Raw genomic sequence first — 20,004 nt, 5'->3', positions numbered from 1 at the left:
GCTCAACAACAATTGTACAAGAGGTTGGTCCTTTCATTATTGTCATCAAGATTTTTTTGCAAGTTCCTTTTCTTTGCTTGGATTCTCTTGTTCACTTTGTTTAATGGTATCCGATTTGGAAAAATATTGATCCTCGACCTTCTTAACCTTTCCATTTTGTGGCTTCTGGTTATAAAGACAAGTCACTTCATAGTGTCTAGAGAGGTTAACAATTCTCTGTGACTGTAAACCCTTCCAACCCTAAAAATAGCCCTTTGTATGGAGGCAACTTTTATCTGATTATTTAGGACTCTACGGGTAGTTGCTTTTACAATTTTCCCCACTGAAAGGGTCTCTTCGTTTTCTCCAGTTAGCAAATAAAATTCCTCATTTTGGGATGACTCTTTATATGGTGTTCTCCATTCCTTAAATGCATGTACCAATTCAATAGTTATGTTAGCAAGAGTTTCTTGCTTTTATTTAATGTCTGTTGTTCCACACATCTAGCATATTCATCAATATCATAGGCCTTTAAGAAATGGGGATATTTTTTGACATGTTCAACTACCATTTCTTGTGTTTCCTCATCCATATCATCTATATCTTGTCTTGCATCTTTACAGTATACATTCATAGCCATTTACTTGGCTAGTTCATATGGCTCTAGATGAATTATAGTATCGTCCAATGGATCCATAACATGGTTCCTAGAAGTTGCTTTCCTAGTTCCCCTAACCCTTAAAAAACCAGCAGAATTTTTAAAGACAAGTCACTTCATAGCTTCTAGAGGGGTCAACAATTCTCTCTGACTGTAAAGCTTTCCAGCCCTCAAAATAGCCCTTTGTATGGAAGCATCTTTTGTAGGTCCAAGGCTATCTACAAATTTCAAAGGAGAAAACATCCATTCATGTGATGCTGCTAGGTTTATGTCAACACCAACTTGGTTGGTTACTGTTTAACCATTACCTATTTGAAAACTTCATACGTGTCATCTAGACTAAGGAAATGTTCTAGTGAATGAAGCTTCAATGATAATATCTCTTTGCTAGGACCACATAATGTTGCAACCATGGCCAATGGATTTAGAAGATACCGACCAAGAGCCATAGTATGCCTCACAATCCCATAAATGTTTCCCTACATATTAAATTCATCATCATAAACACAAGGTGAAACGAGTCCTAATGGATATTGGTTCTATCATGCATAATCATTTTGAGTTGTAGGATTGAAATATGAATAATTTATCTCATTTTATTTGTTAGTTGCATATTTTGTTATGGGTTAATAGAAATCTAGGTATTGTACATAAATTTAAAATAAAGTAGAATCTAATCAAACCTATATTTCATTTGATGTTATAAATAATTTTGACTAGTTTTCTTCATAGTGTGTATCTTGTATAGTTTATCTTAATATTGTCTTTCTTGTATCCTATAGCAATTTTGGAAGAATTATCATAACTTTTATTTGACCCATTGGGTCTTTCTATAAATTGGAGGATAATTCTATAACAATGATATCAAGAGAATAACAGGAGTGGGTGGCTTAATTACAAGGTAAGAGAAGTCATTGTCATGTTTTTCTTCATCAAAGTATGGTTGGTTTATATTAAGTTGATGTCTTGTAAGGGTATTTTGAAGATTGAGAAGAGACTTTTGATGGGTATTAATTCCATTGTTGTCAAGTATGCCTGATTGTAATTGAATTTTTCCAAGGTTTATGTGCAATACAGGGTAAATGATTCCTGAGATTCTCACTTCAATTAATTAATTAGTGAAAAATTTAAATTTCTTACTTGTAAATGAATGCTTTAAATAAGTGGTTAATTTATTATAAGTATGATTTATTAACTGAGATTACTCTGAAAAACACCTGATTAAATTATCGTTAAACAATAGTAGACTAGCAACTTCACCCTTGACATAATGTTGTAGTTAGTCTTACTAAATTTAACTTTTGTCTTAAAGACCAATAAAACAGAATGAAGCTTGACATCCAATCCTTCAAACTGATAATCAAACTAAAACTTAACCCAAACTATAATAGCATAGGATAGCATATTGAAATAATCTAAATGAATAGATTACATCAAAAAGATAAATTCCATCAGAGATGAAAAATACTTGATCTTTGTATTGAAATAAACATAAGATAATCAACTGATTACATATAGAACAATATCTTTTAACTAGTTTGGCATTTCTAGAATAGAATGCTACAAACACTCTTATTAAAATTTCTCTTTAAAACAAGACCATCACTTCCAAGGCATCTACATGAATTATTCAAACCGATAATTCAAATTGAAACTGATATTCAAACTGAAACCAAAGTCAAATTATAATAACATGAGATAGCACATTGAAACAATCTAACTGAATAGATTTATCACGAGGAACTAATAAAACAATTGAAAAGATAGATACCATCAGAGATGCATAACATGTAATATTTATATTGAAATAAGTATAAGATAATCAACTAGATTTAGTACAGTGTAATGTCATTCGCTAGTTTTGGCATTTCCAGAAAATAAACTTCAAAAGGACTTGCATAAAATACGTCTTGAACAAAATGATCATGAATGTCTTCTCATCAAAAGGATCCCCTATAAATAGATGAGTATTTAGTTTCAAAATGAAAGGGCATACCCTTTCATTTAGAATTAAACTAACTAAGACTTAAACTCCTAACTAAAAACTAACTAAATAAGACTAACTTAACTACTAGACATATTACATAAAAACATTGAAGATAACATTTTGAAATATTTAAAAAAAAATTCAATCCCCAAGTATCTCACCACATTTTTGAATATGCTCCATTTACTTTTCTGATTTATAGGTGTTTGCATCTGGATTTGGTCCCTGACAACGATCTCCCATGTGACGAATTGTTTCATCTATGTAGTTGTTTCCTTCAAATTAATTCCATCTGATCGAGCAACATTAAGGGAAGCACTGAGTAGATTTTGGCATTCTAAAATCCACTTGTCTTTATCCTTGATTTCTCCCCTCTCATCAGTTAGCACTAGGATACCATTCTGGACTATGTCTTTACATTAATCATATTTAGTTTGTAATTTTGCATCAAATTTGTCATGTTTTACAAGAAGCCTTTTGATCTTCTCAATTTCTTTAGCATTTGTCCCTTCTAAAGTCTTGTCATGTAGTCTAGTTCCTAATCTATTCTTTATCCTATTATGTGATATAGAATTGTCCATATTCTTTTGAAAAACAACCCAGAACTCTTCCAAATATCCTTTCAAATTTTCAAAACTTTTATTCAATAGAAAAGAGGTAGTATCAACTCTTACATTCTGCATTTGTTTAATAATTCTCTAATTTTGTTGTTGTGGCTCTTCACATTTCCTTTTCCATTTTGAATTATTAGGGGAAAATATCATTGACATAAATTGTCCACTTCTTATTATGGTTTTCTTTTGCAATCCTTTGTATTGATCTCTTTCCCTTATTGTTCTGATAATTTGTACTCTATTAAACTTTGAAATGTCGACTCCAATGTCTACTGAAATAATGGGATCAAATTCCCCAACATTCAATTTCATCATATGGCCAAATGCTTTATCCACATCAATAATTTTAGGCCTTTTATTTAGAGGATACAATGCCCATAGAAGTAAGGCTTCCTCATCTTGGTCAAACCTAGATCCAATAAACACATCATTTACTCCTTGAATGTCCAATTTTAAATCCTTGTTGTCGGAGTGTAATAGTCAGTCAAAAATAAAAGATGCACTCAAATCCCATTGTGGAAACAAAATTACTCTCACTTTTCCAAGTAATTGCCTCCCTTTTGGGGGAATCATTGTAACTATATCCTCCTTTAACCTTTTCAACAACTCTGCCTCATTTTCAGGTGTTATATGTGGGATAGGTTCCCTCATCCTTTTGCCTTTGAAATTATAGAGAAAAGATTTAAATTCTTTAGATTTCACAAATACATCATCTTCTACAAAAGCATAATGTTCTTCTAACCTTGAATCTGCATGATTCTCTATCTTAGTGACAATTTTCGCATTTTCATTTGGTTCTTCTTCTTGTTACTTTGCTTGGTATCTAGAAACAACTTCACGGTCATTGGGTTCACTTTATGACATCTCTTCTTTTGTCTCCATTTCCATCAACCTTTGTTTCTTTTCTTCTATCTCTCTATTCAAATTATCAATTACCTCTTGTGCTTCTACATCTTCCATATTTCTAAAGATGTCTTCTACTTCCAAACTCAAGTGCAAATAACCTCCTATATATTTTCTTTCCTTATAGGAGTGGATGCACCCCCTTAGACCATAGTTTTTTCTTGCAATATGTTCAAATGAATTATACTCCTCCATTAACTTTCTATCAATTATTTCATATGCCTTTGTAGAAACAATAGTAAAATCTCCAGAACCAAGAGTTCCAGGCAAAAAAGCCTTCTTATGTTGATCTCCAAAGTATTTAGCATTTGAGACACTTAATTGTCTTACAAACTCCAAATATGCTATTCTATCAGGAACACATTTTGGTAACATGTATGGGCTTCAAATCCATAGATCTTAAAACAAGTAAAGTTTTGGTGCATGTACCAATCTCCCTATTTATGATTCACAATTTGCCTATCATCAAAATCTTTAGGCCTTAAAAATGCCTTAATCTCATTTGAAATTGATCCATCATAAGGAACTCTGTACATCTTGTATAATGGTTTCTCTATCCACTCTTCGAATTTTATGTAGTTTGATCTCACATAACGAGAGACCCAAATAGAAGTCCATAATTGAACCAGTTGTTCCTCCCCTTCCCTATTTCTGGTATTAAGAACTAACTCCTTGGGCCACATACCCTTGAAACATCCATTAAATAATACTAAATTCATCAATAATGAATAAAACTTGAAATTAGGGCTTTTTTTATCCCTAAGGTTCAGGAAACCCTCATGTAATTTTTCTACCAAATAAGAGGCATAACCAAATGGTCTAGGCTCATACATTTGGATATTTAAGGCTAATACTAACGACCTAGTACTCATTAGATCAAGAACTTCAACTCCTCCTAACTACCCATAAGACATATAAGTATATTGTAGGTAATGCCTAAATAAATCAATGTTGAATAGTGGTCCATCCTGTTTTGTTAGTATACCTACCTCCTTCTTATGGATATCTAAATTCCACGCAATATATGTTGTATCCATTTTGTGGTATTCTTCTTCCAATTCTCTGAAAGACAAGGGTTTATCAGGGTTGGGATCCAGCTTAAATACTTCATTTAGTGTACCAACATAAAACCTAATAAAGTCATCTGCATTAGGGGCCTAAATATACCTCCCCACATAATTATAGTATCTCACTAGGGTTTCTAGCAATTTCACACTTACAAACACATTTGGGACAATCAGTTTACCCAAATTGGTCTTCCATGGGTTGCACAGTGGCATTTCCTTGTCACTTCTTAGGTAGTAGAACAAGAACAATTCATATCCTCTCACTTTGGTCCACACATCTCTAAAAATTTTATATTTATCTTCCAATTGGTCCCTCCCCAACAAATGTTGTCTTGATCTTCTGGACTTAGGGATTGGTGCTTGCATTTGTTGTATCATATCTTGGTCCAATATTTGAATCAAGGCTTCCTCTTCTTTCTTAGATTTCTTATCCCTAGATTCAAATCTTTTTGTTGCTCTTTTATTTCTTGCAGAACTCAAAGACTCCATTTTTGCAATCACAATCTTTTTGTCTAACTCTCAGAAGTTCAATTCTCTGTTCTATCAATTACTTCGCTATCTAAAAATTGAGTCAAGAAATCTTGATTATATGCCCAATACATCTGTATACAACTTTATAATGATGATCCTCTCATAAATCTACCTCATGTGAACCATAAATAAATCTACCTCATGCAGTCATTTAATAAAATCTCATTATTTCAGTTTTAAATTCCGATACGACAATGACTCATAGATGTATATCTCTCCAATGAAACTTCATCTTTGGTACCATCAGTAAAATCCCTTTTCCTTTTAGAAACTTTATCTTTCCTTTTGGGGTAACACAAGATGATGACACTCCTTCTTCTTTATCAGTATATGTAAACACGATACTATCATCGAGCATTGGGGTAACTTAAAATGTGTCATGACGACAAGCGTAGTTTTCCTAATGACCTTTTCCTTTGGCATAAATTCTCCTGCTACATCATGTTCCATCATCATAATCTTTCTTGATGATATTCTAACCAATCACTTCATTGCGTATCAGGGAGACCCAAAATGACACATCCCAACTCCTTTGGCTACGCCGATGATCTTTCTTCGTTATAACCTTCACCAATGTACTTTTATCCTTGGTTGTTCATCGAGATAAGTCTTACAAATAGCCTCAATGACTTTTAGCAAGATAATATTTTTCCTTTGTCACTAGTATATGTTTTACCGATGACCATAATCTGTATATGTTTCCCCATTCAGCTTGACTTCCTTGGCAAACTGGCAATGATCGATATGACTTCCATCGATGCATCTGACTTTGGCCTATCAATTGTTTATGATTAAAGACTTTTCACTAATTTTTTTACTAGAATATTTAGGGATTAAGCTTTGCAATGGTATTGTTCTTTACCTATTTATTCTATTACACATCCAAACCTTTTCCACCGTATCATGATTCCAAAGCTTCTTGTCAATATCATCATCAACCTGGTCATGACACTTAAAAGTGTTATTCTCTAAGGAGTAGAATTCAGGACCTTATTGATAACAATATTATATTTATAGCTGGTGTGAATAACAATAGAAATAAATCCATAGCTGCTCCAAATCAAAACATCCAAATATTTAATAGCCCTTTGCCTTCTCATGAGTCTATGGAAGCACCTGATGGCCAACTATATATCATTGTGAGGATGAAGAACATACTGTCACGATGGGTGCTCATTGACCAAGCATGTATGGTGAATGTGATAACTAAAGAATATCTTTATACCTTACAATTGCATCAAGTAACATATGATAAATCTGATGTATTGATTATGATCTTTGATTGCTTTTCTTGTCCCTCTATTGGTTCCATTAATAGCCCCATTGGGTTTGGTACTTAGTTCTTAGATGCCAATTTTTTTATCATTCCTACATCCGCTCAATTTCGTGGGAAATTGGGACATCCTTGGCTCTGTTCTATGAAAGCAATCCCTTCTACCATTCATAAGTGTTTAAAATTCCTTCTTAATGACAAAATCATAACAATTAATCATATCATGTATCAACGCATGGTGACGCATGAAGATGTTAATCTTGATTAATTTTGGTATTAACAATTTTAACCTTCTAAGCCTCGAAGTGATTCTATTTTTCAATCTTATCAAAAGTTCAAGAATGATATGGTCCTCTCCTTAAGTAAGCCTAGAGATCCTAATTTCATTCCTCTTATTCATTATATACCTATTCCTCCTCCTCATGATGGAATTTTTCTACTCCGTATACCCTCGATTACTCCTTTATATACTATAGTTCCACCTCATATAACTTACAAAGTAAAGCACCCAGAATCTCTTATTTGTCGACCTAAAAAGCCTACTCCCATGCATCCTTTTTGAAAAGAAGAGAAGAATCCTATGCCTATTGATCCTAAACCTTCACAATCCTTAGCCAAGACCAAGACATCATGTTAAGACACCAAATGTTTATATGATCCCATTTGTCCATCCTTCACCTAACCTTAGGGAGGAAGTTCAACCTAAATCACCAAGGTGTAAACTGATTAAGAAAGATGATGGTTCATGTTCTATTCCAATTAAATATCCTACTTTTATTAATCTTGATGAAGAGATGGATAAAAATGATCATGCTAAAAATATTCATTCAAGTGATAAATATGAATATTTTGATGATGACAATTATTTATCTAAACAATTTTTACAAGCATTAATCCTAGCTCCTAGTAACAAACAAAGTAATCCATCATTAGAGCATAGTCCTTGTTTGGAATTTGTTGTATCTCCATATGTTGTGCTTAAAATTTCTCCTCTTGCATATTTCCCACCCTCCCGAAACAATGTTGAACAATATTGGGAGGTAGATGACTTGCTTGATTAGCTTCATTCACACCTTATATTATCTCTCTCTCCCCTCTTGCTTGTTTATAATATTCTTCTATTTATTTCTCAATTCTTCTATTTGTTATCCCTTGTGTTGTCTACTTGAGGATGATGCAAAGTGTTGAGACCTCTTTGGTCTCTCCCATATTGACTCAAAAGACACATGCGCCATTCTTCCATTGTGGCTCTACTTTTTTGGGGGATGATGAAAATTCAATAAAAATATATACATGATATACATTATTTATCATAAGAGAATACTTACCCCAAAGTTAAGTTGAACCTGGTTATGTGTTTAGTGTTTTGTGATTATTATCGTTTGATGTATCCTTCTTGGGGGCATATCATTGTAATAGCATGCTCAAGTCTTTTGGATAAATGTATACTACCTTAAATCAATTGCTCTCATTGTGGCATACATGATCTCTTTAACATGGCGGCATACAGTCCTCTCAATGTTTCTCTCTTTTGCATATCTCAATACTCAAATTACTTTGAGAACTTAGCCTTTTGCTTGGTAATTCTAGTATTTTTCTTTTCATGATGGATAGTAAGTGAACCTTACTAGGCTTGTAGTCATGGTTCTCTTTCTCTCTCTTATGATGTCCCTTTTATCTTGATCTTGAATTAGTAAGATACCTAGAGTCCATTGAGGACTTGGTGCATCTTGCCTCCTTAGAATCTTTGTAAAATCCTTTCAGTGTGAAACTTTATACTCTTCCAAGAGTACGCTTAGTCTCATACTCCTACTAAAGTTGGGGCTAAATGTAGCATCCTAAATTGTATTCCCTTACAATTTTGTCTACATTTGGGCCCTCACCTTGGCATGCATGCCTCAGGTCCTGAATGGGACCTAATTCTACTCATACTATGAAATTTTGCCACCATCTTCACCTTAGACCTCATCCTACCCTCAATCTTTTGTCTCTAATTCAGAAATACCAAGGCATGAAACCTTAGTCCCTTGACGACAAGAGAGCCCAGTGCTCTAGTCCTCTTAATTAGGACCCAATTTTGGGCCCCTTAATGGTCACAAGGTTAGGGAAAGAATTTGGACTCCATGTTGACTCATGTCAGCAAATTAACTTCTTTTTTTCAAAAGCACATATAAAAGGAGGTCTAGCCTCTCATTTTGATATGCATTAAATACAATTAAGTATACCCTCACATCATTGGCTAATTCAAGCAAGTGAGCAAGCAATAAGTCTTTTTTCAAGCATTGGAACAAAGATAAGGTCAAGATTTAAGCGTTGGAGTTGACATTCATGTTCTATGTTGTTTAAGAATTTATGAAACCCTAATTCTGTGTGGAGACAAACAAAAATTCACAAGGAGGTTTAGGATTAGTGTTTCAGACATTATTGAACACCTCTCTTGAAAGGATAACATTTCTATTATAGCAATCCAATCATATTTCATTTCTATTTCATGGTTAATTCCAAAAATAGGGTTTTAGCTAAGGCAAAACCCTATCACCAACCTATTTCCCTTCAATATTTTGCACAAGAGAAAGTACAAAGTTATAATCTTTAGAAATGGTTTTATTCACAGTGATGAATCAATCCCACATTCGAGTGCGAAAATTATGAAGGACCAAACTGACCATTGATGGACTTGTAAAGCATTGAGAGGGGGGTGAATCAGTGATACCAAAAACAATACTACGTTAAACACTAACCAATAGATATAATTACAAATTTTGTTAAACAATATACATGTAATCCAAAATGATATAACATCATCCACAATAAGTAAAACATCCACCATAACACAAGTGTTTGTACATGGAAAACTCAAATAGATAAAAACCACGATGAGATGGGACTCACAAGTTAACTTTATGCAAAAATAGATAATTGAGTGGTTAAGTTCTACAAAAGGTTGCTCTACTAGGAGTGAATTCTTTTAAAGATCCCAAAGCTTAGTTAAAAGCTATACCCTGTAAAAGGTAGTACCTTATAAGGAGTAACCTCGGTAGAGAATTTTTGAATCCAAACTAATGGATCACCTGGCTAGATGATGTGTATAATGAAATTTGTTAGAGCTTACCCAATTAGGGTATCTGACTATTGCAGTGATTAGAGAACAATAGGTGGTGCGATCTAGTAGTAGCACAACTTGTTTGTATAGATACTCTTCTACACACTCAACACTTCAGTACCAACATACTCTACAATGTAATACTTCTTCCTTCATATCAAATCATCACATAAAATATCTTCTTCGCTCATACAAAATAATTTATTGTGATATCAATATATAGACATTTAGATTTCATGTTGGCCTCAAGAAATCATATCACAATTTCATAGGTGCAGTGTATCTAGTCAAACAATCATAACATCACAAAAATATAGTCAAAAACTGTTGGTAAGGATAACTCATCACGACTAGTGATAACTCATTACATAATTAGTGAATATTGGTTGGAACAATCAATACCGGTTGGAGTTAAGCACATAAAATGTTTATCCTTTGATGCTCCTTTGATAATCGCTATTGGATCTTCAGGTTGATGTCGAGTTATGTATAACTTCCGGTAGACAATGTGAATATATGTGTGTGTATGTGTTTCATCAATCACAACATATGATGAAGTTAATCATTACAATCATCATCAAGCCAACAATCTCCCCCTTTGGCATTGATGGCAATACTTAGAAAATTTTACAGCAATACCGCTAAGTGTGCTTACATAAAAAATTTATACACATATACATATACTCCCCCTTACTACATACAACATACAAAAGTTTCACAACTCACATACATATTTCTACTCCCCCATTGACAACAATGCCAAATTGAAAAGAAAAATACATATATATATATAGAAAATTTTGTATCAAAATGTTTTAAATATATAAAAAAATGAAAAACTGAATCAAGATTCATGCATTTCTAGCCTCTGAAAAATGTCACTAAAGTTTCTCTTCAATTGAGAAAAAGAATGTTCCTATGTCTCCAAAAAGTTCTCATTGAACTCAAGTGTAGACATAATATGAGTATGGAACTCTTCCATTGAATCAAGTGTACATGTTTCTAGTGTAGCCAAAATAGTTTCTATAGTGTTATAGGCTCTTTGCAGTATGTCCACTTGGGGTTTGATTTGATTCTTCATTTCCTTCAATGATCGGAGTCTTTTTTATTTTCAAGATCATATGTATCTAACCTATTTTGCAAATCATCCACAGATTTACCAAAAATAAAATCTTGAAGTGGTACATATGCATTGCATATCTTCTCTAGCTCTTGGATTTGTTTCAATTTGCCTATTATTGATATCAGAATAAAAGAATGAAACATTAGAAGTAGATGCAAGGAATTTACCTCTTGTTTCAATAGCTTTTCTTAATAAATATTTATTAAGAGAGAGAAATTTTTCCTATATCAATCTCTTTCATAAGCTTCTCTCTGTGCTTCTTCCTGTAACTCTTCTTAGCATAAGTTTGTGCTTCTTCTTCTAGGGATTTAAGTTGCTCAGATGCATCAGCAACCAATTGACCAAGTTTGCTAATAGGAGTTGTCAAATACCCTGTAGCAGTTTCTGGTAGTAGACTTGTCAGAATATCCATAGGATTCTGAATGGTTTCTGCTTCCATTATTTGTTCTTTAAGTCTCTTCTTGTGTGCCTTAGATTGCATGACAGTTGCAATCTTCATCATTTCAGATGCACTCATATTATCAACAATTATAGGCCCTAAGAATCCTAATGAGTCATCATCATTTTCATCAATCTATTGTATGACTAATGATTTTACCGATTCAGGATTTGTTACCTTAATAATCTTATCTTTCTCTTGCTCTTTCTTCATTTCTTTTTTAGAAATCTGTGTATCAACTTTTTCATCGGATTCCTTCTGAGTGACTGTGAAACTACTAGGAGTTGAAGTTTCACTAGTTGTTCCTTGGCTGGTGGAATATCCACTCCTAGTTGAGTTGCCGATGGAATATCTAGTGTATTAATATCTCCAGATAGATCTATTGCATCCTGAATATCATCAATAATTATGACTCATTGGACAATAGTGTCATCCTTCTTCTTGATAGGATAGACAACATCAATTTGCACAATTTCTTCCTCATCCATTTGAGGTCAATCAATAGTATATTTCTCATCCTTAGAGGAATGTATATGTTCTTCCATCCGTGGATATTACAAGCAATTTGATGAGTCTAAGTCTCAAAAGGTTGCAACTTTCCACTAATTAGCTTCAATCTTCTTGTCTTGAAAGAAAAATTAACTTTGTACTTATCAACCAATTCATTCAACTTATCCTTTGACAAATCAGAAAAATATTATACAAATACATCATCTATGATTTATTTTTCTTTCTTTATTGCTGCCTCCCATTTATTCAAAAGAATAGTATATAAGTAATTAAAGATATCATTTTCAAGATCATGAGGTAATCTATTATAATGGCACAAATAATTGATTACCTGTTGAATAATTTGTTCCTTTTCATCTTCATTGAATGAATCAAAATGATCTTTGACATTATCGAATCTATTTCTTCCTAATGTCTTCATTGTTCTCTCAAAGTTAGTCTTAGGCTTGTAAGTTAAGACATCAATAGGCATAGTTGCCTTTGGCACTTCCTTCACTTTTTTGTCTTCTTTACTAGTTGCTTTCATTTTCTTGGGTTCCTCCTCAGTATCAGTACCTTCAGATTCTTCTTGGAGAATTAGTTTTTGACATCTTTTCTTTGACGCAGTCTCCTTCTTTGCATATATTCTAGGTTCTGATTCCTTTTTGGTTTGGACACTTCGTGTCACTCTTATAATTTTTACTTAGCCCTCTTCTTCTTACCTTTACCACTTATGGTTGGAACACTACTGGTTTCAGCTTTTGTAGTTTGAACTTCAACTATATCCAATCTTACCTTCTTTTTATCCACTAGAGATGCCACCATATTATTGGCATAATCGATCAATAAGTTATAGTTGAGCTCATAGCTCATGTCTTCCATTTCTTCTTCTCTAGGCTCAATAGCCTCCATCAAATAGAAATCAATGGTAATTGTGAAAATAATGTCCTTAGTGAAGTGTTTCACCACATCCTCAGGAAATATTACTCTCATACTCATTTTCTTCTTAAATTTATTGAAATATTTATTTAGTGTAGTGGAAAAGGTGTTCCTCACAACCTTCATTTTGTTCTTAATCTAGGAAGATACTGGTAGATCCTTAGACCATTCTAGATCACAAATTCCTAGTAGGAAATTCTAAAAATAAAAGAATAGAACGATGAACAACTTTGCAAATTTAAACTTTTGACTACTATCCTTCTTGATAGACTGAAGATTCAACAATAATTAGCTCCTTATAGCCTCACATAGGTCATAATTACCATTTTCAGCTATCATCTTTTAAGAAGTATGCACTGCTATAGATGGAACACTATTCAATCTACTAGAATAGAATATCTGGTAGCCTATAACCATAGTTGCCAGCTTATACACTAGGTCCTTGATGTTATTGACAGAAAAAGAACACCCATCAGAGGTTGATTTGGTTAGAGTGTTTACTATCTCTTTTGAAATTTACCTCATCTGAGGTACTTCACCGGTTTAGTAAAAACCAGTTATAGCTTGAATAGCTTCCTTGGTTATAGTATGAGTCCTTTCTAAATACATATTCTCCCCACTAACATAACTCATAATAATTTGGATATGTTCCTCTTTAAAATATTCCAGAAAATAAGTTGCATTATGAAAACCTTTCTCATAAACCCTAATATATTCTGGTTGAATCTTTCCATTTTCATTGCAAAGGGATTTCAACTGAGAATATATTGATAATGATCCTAAAACCTCAATCTTGCAATGAATGTAGCAAGACAAATCTCCTTTTACTATGACACCACTAGTAACTTGTGATAAAGCATTATAGGACATAATTTGTTCCGCCTTTACAACTTCCATAGGTTCAGATGTGATCATCAATTTTTCTACTAGTTTAGAAAATGATACCATTTCAGATAGACTAGATTCAAAGTAATATTTTTCAAAGAGAATACCTTATTTTACAAAGGTTTCCACATTTGCTAGTTGAATACTCAAGTGCACACTAGTTCAGTCTACACTAACCTTCAAATAAGCTTGATTACTCAAAATCACGATACAACTTTGACTAAAATTAGCTAACAATCCTATCTTAGCTCTGCAAGCACTCAAAAATTAATTCTCGAATGCATTACGGTAAAATTAACAAAGTGAAACTTTCATTTATCATTTTTACGTACAACATTAAATGCTCACCCATTAGGGTTACAAAACCTAATTACACCACTTAATGATACATACAATATTGACAGATAAAACCAGTTCATAACCGATTGACAAAAATTTATCAAAATTTCATGCATTCAAATTCTCTTACCACTCATCATCTCAAGGGGTCTAGAAGTAGATTTACCATTATGCTTCCCTTAGCCGTATTGAAAAGGCTTAGTTAACGGGTGCATAATTCTCCACATTGGTTGAAGGATTAGTTTCTTCTCCAGGTAAATCATAACTCTTTTTCTTCCATATTCGATTCATTTCTTCTCTGGTTTCTTCAATATTGACCTTCTGCTTGCCTTTTTAATCTTTAGAAGGATTAATCGGTTTGCTCTTTCTGGATCTATAAAAAAAATTCTCTGTGTCCTGGTTTATGACAATGATAGCAGGCTATTCCAAGTGATCTCCAAGGTCCTACATTACCTCTCCCAGTTCTTGTTCTACAATTCATAGCCACATGAAAAAAACTGTTACAGATGATGCAAATGACATTTGTTACCTTTTCCATCTCAAATGGACTACACTAGTTATCATAGAGTCTTTGTGATGGGAATGGGTATGGGATAGACTAGCCTAGTCTATGCTCTTTGATCCTCTCCTTGGATCACCAGGTGTTCCAACCACACCCTAGGGTCTCTAGGACTTCCCTTGCTTGTGGAATCCCTTGACTTTGCCCAATCAACCCACCAACAACCTGTAATACTTCTCCTAAGGTCTCACCTACTCGCAAGATTCAAAAGAACCCTTACTTAGGCTAATAAGGGTTTAGCTTCTCCTACACCTTCTTAGGTCCTAGAAAGGATAGGACAGGTCTTAGACATAGTTTTCCATCAATTCATGTGTCCCCAAGAGGTTTAGACATTCCTATTTATTACCGATCTCACTATTTTGCTTCTTTCCTACAAAATAGGGCTATAAGGAATGAGCCCCAATTAGGCCTCCATTCCGGACTTTTAGGGCTCCCTCTTGCAAACGATGACCAAAATTGTGAAGCTCCCCAAAAGGACTGCTATTAATTTGGCAAAGGCTCAAATATTTTCCTAGTTTTGGGCCTCCAAGTGTGCGTACACTGCCCTAGATGAATTTAGGGGTTTTTGAGGATTTTTAGGCCTGCCAAGGGCACAGTGATGGATTGATGTTTTCACCACCTTATTTGGATTGGTGGAAGCTCCTCCTTTTCACCAATCATTCTCCACACACCCCTCTACAACTCCTCCAAAGGGTGCATCCTTCTCTATCCTTCCTTCCTCTCATGGACCTCTGCAACCTTAACCCTTCCTAGCCGAGCACTGTCCAGTCTCACCTAGGAGTGGGTCTTTGAATGACTTCCTTGCATCTTCAAGGGCCCTTCTTTCTTTGAGGTACTATATAGGGTCTGCACTCCTATTCCCCAAGGTTTCATGGTGTTTCCACAATGTGGAGAGGATTTGTCAACCCATTTACACAAAACAGTCCAAAACCGGATAATGAAAGAGTAATTCACAAATTATTTACAATTACACCAAACTTGCACAACACACCTAACCTAAATGCTCAAAATAAAAGTATTAACACAATACAAGTCTCTCAACTCAGTTTAGTCTGCAAATCAATCCATTAAGAATCTTTTCATGCTCCATTTGTGTCGACTGGCAACAAAAATATAGTCACAGTCAAGGTCTCTTCTCTTTGGCCATACAAATTGACATCCAATCCCTCTTTTTAGGGTTTGCAACAATATATAGTATCCTTTCCTCAGTTTTTGTGCCAAGATTAGGGTTCTCCATGCCAAACTAAGGTTTTGACCTATTAGGTGGAAAAGTTGCTTGACAATTTTGAAAAGTTGTCATGCAACTTTTTGCAACTTTTGAGCAACTTTTGCAATGTTGCTTTTCTTGACTCCTAGGCCTATATTGGGATATCCTATGGACACCACCATGCTAAAAGGACCCCAAAATCATCAATGGAACACATACCCTCTACTCCACAAGAAACCTCACCTTAGACTTGTGAACCTAGGACCTAAACTAGGACCTAAACAAGACCAATGAGCTCATGGCTCTTATTACATTTATAAAGGCTTCTTAAAGAAGGAAAACACCAACAAAATCCAAAATGAGGAAGACCTTAGAAGGGTTCTCCTACACCATACTCCCCCTCTGCACAAAATTAAGAAACTAGTGGATAGATGAGAGTCGGGCCAATACCAAGTTTCTTGAACTTGCCCTCTTCAACCCAAGTGGCTTCAGACTCAGGTTGACTTGCCCACTTTACCAAGTGTTCCATGTAGACTTGTTGTCTAGTAGACTTTTTTTCTCTTGACTCTAAGATCTCCTCTGCTATGGGCTGCTTCATTTGAGGTAAGGCATTCACATCCAAGTCCTGCAGTACCTTGGCTTGATTCGTAGTTTGCCCTGCTATTTCACCCTTATATAATATCAGGTCAGCAACATTGAAGACTGGTGATATAGCCAAATCTGAAGGTAGATCCACCTTGTAGGCATTCTCACCATATTTAGATAGAATTCTACAAGGTCCTACCCTCTTCATTTGCAGTTTAGTAGGCTTGCCACTTTGCATTCTAGCTTTTCTCAGATTGACCATCACATAGTCTCCCACTTTTAATTGAACCTCTCTCCTTTTTTCATCCACTTTAGCTTTCAGTTTTTGAGTAGACTCTAGGATGGCTCTCTTGACCTGTTCTTGGACTTCCTTGATGGTTTGAGTGAATTCCTCTGCTTTCCCACTCTTCATCTCCATGGAACTAGGTTCTCTTAGTTCACACACCCCTCTTGGATGTCTGCCATAGACAACCTCAAAAGGAGTCCTTCCAATGGTCCTATTTACACTGTCATTGTAGGCATACTCTGATTGTGGAATGACTAGATCCCATGTCTGCCCGTACTCCTTGGTTAGACACCTCAACAAGTTGCCTAACACCCTATTAATGACTTTAGTTTGACCATCAGTTTGTGGATGGTAAGATGAGCTAAAAGATAAATTGGTCCCTAGTCTTTTCCATAAGGTTTGCCAAAAATGGCCCATGAACTTGTTGTCCCTATCTGAAACAATACTTAGTGGGTGTCCATGAATCCTTACAATCTCCTTAAAGAAGATATGTGCAACATAGCTAGCATCATGAGTAGTTTTACATGGAATGAAATAGCTCATCTTTGAAAACCTATCTACTACCACATAGATGCTAGCCATACCTGTCTTTGTCTTGGGGAGTCCTACCACAAATTCCATGCTCACACACTCCCAAGGCCTATTTGGGACTGGTAATGGCTGATAGAGGCTTGCATTGCTTGATCCTCCTTTTGCCCTTTGACACACACCACATTGCTCCACATACCTTCTCACATCCATTGGCAACCTAGGCTAACAGTAGTACCTCTATACTAGATCCAAAGTTTTATTGATTCCAAAGTGTCCACTTAGACTACCATTGTGTTTCTCTTGTATGAGATTTTCCCTCATGGATCCTCTAGGCACACATAACTGATTACCTTTGAACAAGAGACCACTTTGAAGAGTGTATTCTACATACTGACCATGAAAATGATTCTCAAACTCCTTGCAGACCTTGTAGGCTGATGAGAAGTCTTCATCTTCTTCATAGAGATCCTTGAAACCTTCTATTCCTATGCTCTGTAATTGTAATTCTTGGATAATCAACAACTTCCTTCTTAAAGCATCTGCCACCTTGTTGAGTTGCCCCTTTTTATGCTTGATGGTAAAGGTAAAGGATTGGAGGTATTCCATCCACTTCAAATGTCTATTGCTAAGCTTCTCTTGAGTGTTAATGTAGTTCATAGCCTGGTTATCTGTGAACACCACAAATTCTTTTGGGAGTAGGTAATGCCTCCACTTCTTCAGAGACTGAACTAATGCATACAACTCTAGATCATAGGCTGAATACCTCTTCTTTGGCTCATTAAGCTTCTCACTAAAAAATGCCACAGGCCTTCCCTCTTGACTCAATACACCCCCTACTACAATGCCACTTGCATCACACTCCAATGCAAATAGCTTGTCAAAAGTAGGTAAGAGTAGGATGGGTTTTGTGGCTACTTCTTGCTTCAATAATTGGAATGCTTCATCACCTTGTTCAATCCATTTGAACTTAGTTTTTAGGCCTCCTTTTATGGTGTCAAGTACTGGTGCACATATGCCATTGAATTTCCTCACAAACTTTCTATAGAATTGGGCTAAACCATGGAAACTCCTAACTTCAGTCCCTATTTTAGGGGTAGGCCAATTCAAGATTTCTTCCACTTTGCTTGGATCCATCTTCAAGGTTCCTTTAGACACCAAAAACCCCAAGTAGACTAACTCTTGCTTCAAAAAGTCACACTTCTCTAAGTTGATTGCCAACTTCTCTTCATGCGACCTCTCTAGGACTAACCTCAAATGCTCTAGGTGCTCCTCTTTGGTTCTACTATAAATGTGTATGTCATCTAAGTACACCACCACAAATCTACCTGTGAAGTCCTTTAACACCTCATTCATCAACCTCATCAAAATGCTTGGGGCATTGGTAAGTCCAAATGGCATCACAAGCCATTCATATAACCCTTTTGTGGTCGTAAAAGCGGTCTTGCACTCATCACCCCCCTTGATCCTAATCTGATGATAACCACTTTTAAGGTCCAACTTAGTAAAATACATGGCACCTCCTAAACAATTCATCAAATCCTCTATTCTAGGAATAGGAAATCTATACCTTATGGTGATCCTATTGATTTCCCTTGAATCATTGCAAAGTCTCCACTCGCCTCCCTTCTTTGATGCTAGCACTATCGGGATTGCACATGGGCTAATGCTCTTCTTGATTAGTCCTTGATCCAACAAATCCTGCACTTGCCTTGCCACCTCCTTGTTTTTATTAGGTGTGAGCTTATATGCTACTTTATTGGGCAGGGATGCACCCAAGACAAAGTCTATTTAATGGCTTATAGACCTTCTTGGTGGAAGTGTTGCAGGTTCTCCATCACTCACTATGTCTTTATACTCTTGCAACATTTGCTTCACCTCCTTGGGTACTTCTGTCTGCAACTTATCTTCCTCCTCCTTTGGCTTCACAAAGATGGCACATCCCACTGTGTCCTCTTCATGTAGCAGGTGTAAGAACTCTTTACCATTATTTAGTAAGATACTAGGTGTTCTTGAGGTTCCCTCATCATTCTCTGTCAGAGACTGAATCTTAAAGGTTCTGATGTCCTTCTTGAAGGAAATGGAATTCTCCTCTCCATCATAAATCACCTTCCTATCAAATTTCTAGGGTCTACCTAGCAGAAGATGACAAGCATCCATGGGTAACACATCACAAAGGATCTTGTCCTTGTACCCTCCAATAGAAAACTCTACCCAAGTCTGTTCATTGACAAGCACACTCTGCTCTTGATTCAACCATGTCACCTTGTAAGGGCTAGTGTGGGTGATAGGGAGACAAATGGACCAAACTCAAACTTAACAATACAAGACCCTTTGAGACTTTACAAACTGCCTCAATGTATTGACAAAGAAAAATCATTGCGAAACTACCCCCTTGCTGCCATATTGATAGACCCTTACACAGTCACTCATAACTTTTTCAAATGAACAAATTTATTCGATCGCTTTCATGAAAGTCTTTGTAACTTGGTTATCCAAAACATATCCAA

The sequence above is a fragment of the Cryptomeria japonica genome, chromosome 3, assembly GCF_030272615.1.
Source record: "Cryptomeria japonica chromosome 3, Sugi_1.0, whole genome shotgun sequence".
NCBI classification, from domain to species: Eukaryota; Viridiplantae; Streptophyta; class Pinopsida; order Cupressales; family Cupressaceae; genus Cryptomeria; species Cryptomeria japonica.
This window is presented reverse-complemented; position numbering follows the sequence as displayed.